This window comes from Brachyhypopomus gauderio, chromosome 17 (assembly GCF_052324685.1).
Source record: "Brachyhypopomus gauderio isolate BG-103 chromosome 17, BGAUD_0.2, whole genome shotgun sequence".
In the NCBI taxonomy this organism is placed as follows: domain Eukaryota; kingdom Metazoa; phylum Chordata; class Actinopteri; order Gymnotiformes; family Hypopomidae; genus Brachyhypopomus; species Brachyhypopomus gauderio.
The window spans coordinates 20,391,226-20,400,689 of record NC_135227.1 but is presented as its reverse complement, the minus strand read 5'-3'; the positions used below and the strand labels follow the sequence as shown (position 1 = coordinate 20,400,689).

The window sequence follows — 9,464 nt, the reverse complement described above, 5'->3', positions numbered from 1 at the left end:
CACAGGCTAATCAGAGGTGATTGCATGCACCTGTCGTCCTGGGTTTATAAGGACGACAGACGCAGTGCCTCACCGCTGAGTTGTCTGCTTTCCATGTTGCCAACCTCTAGCTCTTTTCTCTCAGTAGTCTGTTCACGGTGTCTCGCCACCCTGCCTCTTTCTTGTTTAAGTTATTTTGTTTGTTATACTGTCACTTCGAGTACTTACCTCCTGCGCCGCTCCCTGGCCTCTCTCAAGTTTTCCTCCCGCTGTTATCCTTCCTATCCGTTTGGTTTTGGTTTTTGGGAAGGGTTTTTTGTTTTTCCCTCGGCATCGGCACTGAATATTCAGCGCGACGTAGCTTTGTTTTTTTCGAGCTTGTAACATTGCTTGGTGGACGGACAAGGCGCTTGGGTCCGCTACCTTAAGAAATCCGCGGGGGATTTCGTATCCTACATCCCCCGCTCTGACACCCTGAGCAATTAAGGGAACTTGGGACTATTTTATTACATTCTTTTCTTGGGCTCTGCTCTTCATTCTTTTCCTTGAGCAGCACCTGTGGTGGTGGTGGTCAGTTTATATAATTTGTCTATTGTATATAGTAGATGTGTCTTCAACTAAGGCTTTTCATAGTCGAATCTGATTCGTCAGATTTCCCCTTTAGTCGACTAATGGTCGAATCAGGTTTTTTTTTTCTTAGAGCGCCTTAAACGGGATCCCGTTTTCATTCAGGACTTTTATCCATTTCAAAGGAAAAACCTAAAACACTCCGATAAATGAATAAACAGGGTAGGTTGGCTTTTCAGCTTTTCTTTCTTTATTTACTTATTTATTTTTTAATGAAACGTTAGAGAACATTGTGTACGTCCTGTACAATGTACGTCCTGATCAAACAAAAAGAATTTAGAATGTTCCAGATTTTAAATTTAATTGTTTTTATTTAGGAACAGGACTTTTTTCACTGTTTCAGGTTTTAGACTGTTTCTTCGTCGGCAGATGACCTCCCCTCATGGCCGGCCCTTCCATTAGACGACATAGGCAAATGCTAGGGGCGCCGGCTGTCCAGGGGGGCGCTCGCGTGCATGCGGTTTTTAAATTTTTATTTATTTATTTTTAACAAATGAACAATTAATAAATGTGAAAACAAGCAAAGTCCACATACTCATAATTTCATTGTTTAATAATAGACAAATTAATCATTCTTATAATAACAAACGACACCTATCACCCGCGCGCCAACCCGCCCTCCCCCGCGTGCTCTGCCCACCTCGTTACTGTTTCTCTGTGGGGAAAAAGACACCACAGAGTGAGTGACATCTCCCTGTAAAGACGTCAAAAAGGCAGAAGTCCTCTGGTGCCCAGGGTAGGAAAATGAGAAACGTGGAGGAGGTAAGGCGGCAAAAAACGGGTAATATAATGGTAATATGTGGTGAATTAACACTAAACCATTGGCGAACCGTCAGGGACTTCAACGCCTTCCCTGAAGGTTAATTGATCTTAAAAAGGATGCTTTATCTATTATATGTAATATATGTTAATAACGCTTCACCAATAATTTGTATTTTTCCTATAAATCGGCTTTCAAATCCACTTTTCGTTCTTGTGCTTGAAAAAAACCTCAGCGATGAAATAAAATCAACCAATCAGAATATTTCACACCGTTGTTTCTAGGTAAAAGAGAGAAAGGCCCTTTTACATTGAGAGCTTTTATTATAGATTGGCAGTTTTATCAACCAATCATATTATCGAATTAGAATCGTGGGGGCGTGCTCCAATGTTCTCTCATTTTTATTTGAAACAAATCCGAAATGTTGCCAATCTGTAGCTGTTGTGTTTTTCTTTGAAACCAGCTCGCTTGACTCACAACTAACACTCAATCGTCATTGTGGCTTTTTCCCCTCTGTATGATCTTGAAACCGCAATTGTCATAATACTGCCCAATCCTAGTAGGTGCTATGATTAGCTTAGCTTAAAATAAATATATACTAATATTGCGGATGCACTTTTGAAATAATAATGTTGCAGTAGGCAAATTGCCCTGATTTGCACTGGTGGTAGTTGTTGTTTTTAATTTTTTTTATTTATTTATTATTAATATTTAAAAGTTGTTCTCTGCACTACGTTATGTAAAATAGTTTTAAAATATATTGTGCAACACCTTTATATTTATTGCTTGTTATATGGTAATATTTAAGTCATTTGCTTTTTATTTGTTTCTTTAATAGTGACACAATCAACCCGATGATTGATGATACAGGGGGCGCCAACCAAAATCTCGCCTAGGGCACCACATTGGTCAGGGCCGGCTCTGCCTCCCCTGCCTTGTAAAAAAACTCATTCACAAGGCACTGATGATGCAGGTGAACAGAGGAACTTCAGTGCCATACAGTACAAATGGGGATGCACATGTTTCTGTGTATGCCAATACTCCAATGGATCTTCATTAGGTTCGTTTCAGCGAGGTATCGCTCCACTTCAACAATGGCATCTGCAGTGGCATTGGAGCAACGCCTCTTCTGGTCCACTGTAGAATCTCAGACCACAGTTCACCTATAAATAACAAAAAAAAAAATCATTACAGATAATACACAACACCAACAACTGAAATGCATTAGTACAAATGTCACAAGAAAACTCAAGATTTACTGGTGCCTTCTCCTGCATCTCCTGCATCTGCTGAATCCTGCAGCTGGTTACCTTCATTACTTACAACCAGTGCAGAACATTCTGCTTTCAGCCGCTGTACTGCCTCTTGTGCCTCGCTTTGACAAAACCAAGAGTTTTGGACCTAGGGTCCTGCAATGTGGCCATTGTCATGACAATCATTCAGTATTTGCATTTTGTTCTTTGACACGCCTCAATAGGTTTACAGACAGAAGTCTAGCACAATCATTTTTCATATTTGCCATCTTTGTAAGCACTGCATGTTCATTAAAGGTATGAGCTTGGATATTGACACCAACATCAGAGAGCACTGATGTTGCTAGGAAGAATGGGAACACCACCAGTAACGACTCCAAGTATCTCATAATCCTGAGAAGTCAGAGAGATTATCAGTTTTGAGTCCACATATCTGCTGACATATCAGGCTGACAGCAGACACCTTTTGGATGTCTTCTTTGGCTTTTTCTTTTGTTTTGTAGTATTTCTCTTCCACCATATTTTTTAATTCCTGAAATGAAAAGCAAAATTATTCATTGAAATACTGAAATGATATCCATTTACCACTTAGCTTTGGATTAAGCAGTTTCTGCCTCGGTTTCCGAACCTGCTTCAATACATTGTTACTGTTAAAAATGCACTTTCAATAAAGTGAGTATTGGAAAAATTAATTTTGCTGCTGAATGTAACTACTAAAGTAACTTGTAATCTAACGTAGTTACTTTTAAAATCAAGTAATCAGTAACGTAACTAAGTTACTTTTAAAAGGAGTAATCAGTAATCTGATTACTTTTTCAAGGTAACTAAGCCATCACTGGTAATAACATCCCTCTGCTGATTGGCTACGTTGTGCTTGTGAGCAACATTAAATTCCGCTAACGATGGCCATTTCTCTTCAGTTCTTTTAAGATGTTGCCATCCAACTGTACAATTTTTGCGTGAGTGGATTTTGAGCCATCATCTCAAGTCAAAAAACAATGATGTACCTTACCCATATTTGTGCATTAACGGCTGTTTTTTTTTTTTACCCCATTTAAAGTTATGGGCAGACAGGAACAGGGAAGACCTTCACAATGGAGGGGGAACGGACCCTCAATGAAGGATTTACCTGAGAGGAGGTAAAATGGAAGTGCACACCTGGCTGTGGGAGGTGGTGTTGTGGGATTTTATACTGACTCATTCTCCCACCCACAGGATCGCCTGGCTGGAATCATCCCTCGTACACTCCACCAGATCTTCGAGAACCTCACCAGTAATGGCACAGAGTTCTCTATGAATGTGTCCCTGCTGGAGATCTACAACGAAGAACTGTTTGACCTCCAAAACACAGTCAAAATAATAAATTAAAATTACTACTATTACTATTTTTTTTTTAATACTTTTTATTTATGATATTTTTTAAAGATAGGGAAACAAGGAAGGAGAAAAACAAAACAAAACAAAACATAACAAGAACATGAGGTCAATAGGTGAGTACATGTGATAGTCAGTAGATGTTGGTTCTGTCATTCATGCAAACGGACCATTTTCCCCACTTTCTTTCTCCAAGTTCTTTTTGGAGCCGTAAAGAATAAGTCATCTGCTCAAGGAGGTGTAAATGTTTTACAATACCAACAAATGTGCCCACAGTAGGTGTATCTTTCTGAAGCCAATATTTAGTAATTGCCTTCTTCCCTGCTGCCATCATAATTTTCAAGAGGTACTCATCATCTTTATTTAAGTCCTCGGGAAAATTGCCCAAATACAGGTGAAGTGCAAGTATTTACAGTGTCCCCCAAAATAAAGTTGAAAAAACAAAATGCAGAACAAACTAAGCTGTAACGCAGCGCTGCGGAGCGAGGAGACCGACACAAACGCTGAGGAGAGCGAGATTTATAAAAGGGAATACCAAAACCATGGTCGAATGGACAGGCGTGGGTCAAACCAGGAGGGCAGCCGGAACAGGAAAGGTACACAGGCATTCTAGAACAAGGCAACTAGATACAACGGAGAAACACGGAGCAGGCAAAGATAAACGTATAACGGAAAACACAGAGCAAACTCACGAACAGGTTTAATACAGAGAACAGGTATGAACAAAACAACCAATAAATAGACTAGGGAGAATACAGGGATTATATGGACATCGAACTAACAAAACACAGGTGACAAGGATCAAGACATGGGCGTGGTAGACAGGGAAACCATGGCAACAGACGAGCTGGGCGGGATCGAGGAGCAGGGAACAACGAGGACAGAGACACTGGAGTGACAGCGAGGAGAGGGGGGCGTAGCCCTACGTGACATAAGCAAACTAAATATCTCCGAAATGCAAAAAATAAACAGGCTTCAAGATTGCCAGGCTAAATCAAAACGAATAATCCTGAACAATACTTTACACAGCCAAGTCACCGTACCATATACCACAATACCTCTCAACACAACTCCCGCTCTGGAGCCTCTCCTGGGCTTCTATACCCATAGCCCCTCCCACAGATGGGCCCATTTGCACCAATAAATCAATCAATTAAATAACATTTTAAATGAAAAATGACAACAGAAAAGAATAAACACAAAATACATAAACACCCAAAATAAGTTTCACTAAAGAAAATTCCCCACTACACTTTATAAAATACATTTTCCCCAAACTCATTAAAACACCCCTGCTAAAATGGTCGTTGACAGTCTTGCTGGGGCCCGGGACAAGAAAGTTTCTGTCCATGCGCGAGGGCCTTGCGCTGTCGATTCGCGAGGTCGTGCACAGTGATGTCAGTAAAGCGTTACTTAGTAACGCGCTACTATTTCCAGTCCAGTAATCAGATTAAAGTTACTTATCCACGTAAATGTGCGTTACTATTTTTATTTTCCCTAGTAAAAATATATATTTTTGCTTTCTTCTTGACTCAGTGTTTCTTCTTGGCTCAGAGTTACCCCTGAGAGGGTGTGCCACATAATAATGGCATCTGTGGTATGACACAACATTGCAACCATCAAGGGAGAGCAACAGTCGACTTGTCAGAGACTCCATCTGCAGTCACTGCTTTCACATAAAAAAATGTCAATAGCCCATCCACCCTGTAACCTTTTAATATACTGTAGTGAGCTGAGGTGGTGTGTTCAAGGACAGAGATTGCACTTGTGGGTAATTGTAGACTGATTAGGGCAAACCAGATAAAAGGAGGGGTGATGTGAGAGGCTTGTTTTTGGCCAAATTTGGCGAATTGTGAGCGGTGCTTAGACTGGTGCAAGAGGGGGTCATTCGCTGCGGTTAGAGCAGCCGACGACAAAGATAGTCAGCAGCCAATTCAGTTGTTCCTGCGTTAGGAGGGGAGTAGCGGTTACCTCCTGTAGAAAGGTAGTTGGGGAGGTTGGTGTAGGGCTTGCCTGTACCACTGTGGAGCGCAGCCTGGAAGGGGATTAGATAACGCCATAAGCTCGGACCCTGTGGAAGGGTCTTGTTCGCTGGCGAGATAAGTAGGGATTTTAGAATAACCATATCGTCCGTTTGTTTTAATTAGTGTTTACAAATTACAGGATAGGGAAGGTGTGTAGTTGTGAGGTTGATCGGGTGGCCCTTTGGTGTGAGGTGGTGTTTGCCTGTTTTATAGTGTGGTATTTAAGTGGTTTGTTGTGGTGACTGTTTGCAGTGATAACGAAGTCGAGTGCTGTGGTTGGGGTGTGATGTGGGGGTTGCTTGGCCACTGATTTCACACTCATGGCGATCGCCTGACCTTGCCTATCTGTGTTGTCATAATAAAGTCATCTTGTAAAAATTACCCCGGTGGTGTGTGTGGTCACATTTAGCCTCTGAGCCGGACCTTGTCGGTTTAACAAAGGTAGTGGCGGCATTTTCGCTACCCTGGGCATTTATGCAAATTATATCAATACATTACAGTTAAATTTATTTCTTCAAGTAAATATATTCATTTTTGCTAAAATATGAATAAATGAGTAAACTTGTAAGTGTGAAAGTGTGATGACATGGAGACAGAGTTTAATGTTTTGTGTATAATGTATCTATTACATGTGGGTGTGAGGTGGTGTTTGCCCGTTTTATAGTGTGGTATTTAAGTGGTTTGTTGTGGTGACTGTTTGTAGTGATAACGAAGTCGAGTGCTGTGGTTGGGGTGTGATGTGGGGGTTGCTTGGCCACTGATTTCATGCTCATGGCGATTGCCTGACCTTGCCTATCTGTGTTGTCATAATAAAGTCATCTTGTAAAAATTACCCCGGTGGTGTGTGTGGTCACATTTAGCCTCTGAGCCGGACCTCGCCGGTTTAACAAAAGTGGTGGCAGCATTTTCGCTACCCAGGGCATTTATGCAAATTATATCAATACCTTACAGTTAAATTTATTTCTTCAAATAAATATATTCATTTTTGCTTAAATATGAATAATTGAGTAAACTTTTAAGTGTTAAAGTGTGATGAGATGGGGACAGAGTTTAATATTTTGTGTATAATGTATCTATTGCATGGGTTAAAGCAAGAAATTTTCATTTGACTGAAATTTTTCCTGGCAAAAGACAATGCCAGCAATTACTGAAAATGTGGTGTAGTTGGGACATGGCCTCTTTTGTCTATCTCTACACAATAAACACATTTATAAAGTATATTAATCTAAACAGCCTGTGTAAGGAGAGAAGAGAGAATCTATGAAGCGACAAAATACAACACCTGAGCAATAAATGTACATAAATGTTTATATAATTTAGTTATCTGGGGTCCTCCTCAAATTTAGTGAATCCTGGTGAGTTTTAAAAGGTATGAAGATCTCTTGTTTTTATCAGATTCACTATCGCAAAAACATAAGCAGTAAGATTACCTGCTCTAAGTAGGTATGTTACAAAAAAATTTGTTCAAAAATGGCAAATTCACACCACTGGATAGAGCCTTTATACAAACAAAACAATACCATCCATTTTAAGTTTGGTTTAGAAATAAAAATGTAATGACATTTTAAATGGAAGAAAAATGCGCTTTTTTTCTCCGACTGTATTAAAGCTAAATGAGGAAAAGTATGTGATCTGTGGAGAGATTATTCAATATAAATAACCATAACTTCTATAGATCACTACAAATTAAAAAAAATTTGAAATGTAGGTTTATAGTATGGACATGACATTATAACATTCAAAATGAATAAATGAATGAATATTTAATGATTAATCTTTAAATTAATTAATAAATAAGTCATTATGGTGAAATAAAAAAAACTACATTTCTATTAATATTCTGAGTGTGACGCCGGAGGCGTCGTAACAGAGGCAGCCGGAGACGCAGGTGGAATGAACGTGGGTTTATTCTCCATAATAGAATATTGACAGAAAGCAAGGCAATACGCAGAGACTCTGAATATGTAAACAGGCAGGAGGACTCTGAGACAGCGTTTGACGGTCCAGTAAGGCTCGTAGCGTGAATGTGCAGCACTGGACCGGACAACCTGCGGGTTTAAAAAGAGCAACGTAACAAGAAACAGGTGCATCAGTATTCTGGTGATTGTGATGGTAGGAGTGGCTGCGTGCTCGGGGGTGTGTGCTGGGATCGGCTGCTGACCGGGATGCGCGCCCTCTGGTGGCGACCCGGCCCTCTCACCGTGACAGAGCCCTCCCCCAAGGACCCCTCCCGTCGACTCCCACGCGGTCTTCCCCGTTGCCGCGGAGCTGGCCGGTCTGGATGTGCCCTGTGGAAGTCGGCGATAAGGGAGGGGCCTACCACTTGAGAGGCCGGTATCCAGGAGCGCTCCTCCGGTCCGTATCCGACCCAGTCCACCAGGTACTGTAAGCCACCTCTTCTGCGCCTCGAGTCCAGTAACCTCTCCACGAGGTACGCGGGTCCGTCCGATAACTGCAGCGGCGAGGGCGGCCGTGACGTAGAGGCCTCCTCCAATGCACCTGCTCTGTATGGCTTGAGAGCGGACACATGAAACGCACGCGACACACGTCTGTCTTCGGGCAGACTGATGCGGTATGTAACTGGGTTAAGCCGCCTCAAAATGACATACGGGCCGGCATATCTCTCCCCCAGTTTACCTCTCCTGCCCAGGCGTCCATCTTCGGTGGAGACCCACACCTTATCCCCTACCTGATAAGATGGGGCCTCTCCCCTCCGACGGTCGGCTTTCTTCTTGAAACGCCGGATCGCCTCCTTCAGCCGCTGATGGGTGTCCTCCCACACCCGCTCGCTCCTCTCACACCACTCCTCGACGATGGGTTGGTCTGAGGACGCGGCGTTCCAAGGATAGAGCGGCGGCTGGCGACCGAGCACGCACTCGAACGGTGTCATCCCCGTGCTGGAATGTGTGAGGGAGTTCTGTGCATACTCGGCCCAGGGCAGAAGGGCGCACCATGTGTCCGCGTGCTCACTGCAGTAAGCGCGCAGGAACTTTCCCACCTCCTGGTTCGCGCGTTCCACCTGTCCGTTAGCCTGCGGATGGTAACCAGAGGTTAGGCTCACCGTGATGTTCAGTTTGGACAGGAATTCCCGCCACACACGCGAGGTGAACTGCGGTCCCCTGTCCAACACGATATCCTCAGGCAGACCGAACTGCCGGAATACGTGTCGAAACAGAAGATCCGCAGTCTCCCACGCGGTGGGCAGGCCCCGCAAGGGGAGGAAGCGAACCATCTTCGAGAACCGGTCTATCACCACCATGATGACCGTGTTCTCCTCGGACGGGGGGAGGTCCGTGACGAAGTCCAAAGCGATGTGCGTCCACGGCTGCTTGGGTGCAGGGAGAGGGAGGAGCTTACCCGCAGGAGGAGTGTGTGGCACCTTGCACCGCGCACACACCGCGCAGGACGCCACCTGCTGCAGTACGTCCCGGTGCAGCCCCGGCCACC

At 43.2% G+C, this 9,464-nt stretch overlaps 1 long non-coding RNA gene across 1 annotated transcript; it reads left to right on the top strand.

The window, feature by feature from the left end:
• Positions 1-1,245: 1,245 nt before the first annotated feature.
• Positions 1,246-3,998, top strand: LOC143480069 (uncharacterized). The gene is made up of 3 exons (XR_013121767.1): positions 1,246-1,368; positions 3,680-3,758; positions 3,835-3,998. It is a non-coding gene; the product is annotated as an uncharacterized LOC143480069 (long non-coding RNA).
• Positions 3,999-9,464: the final 5,466 nt, after the last annotated feature.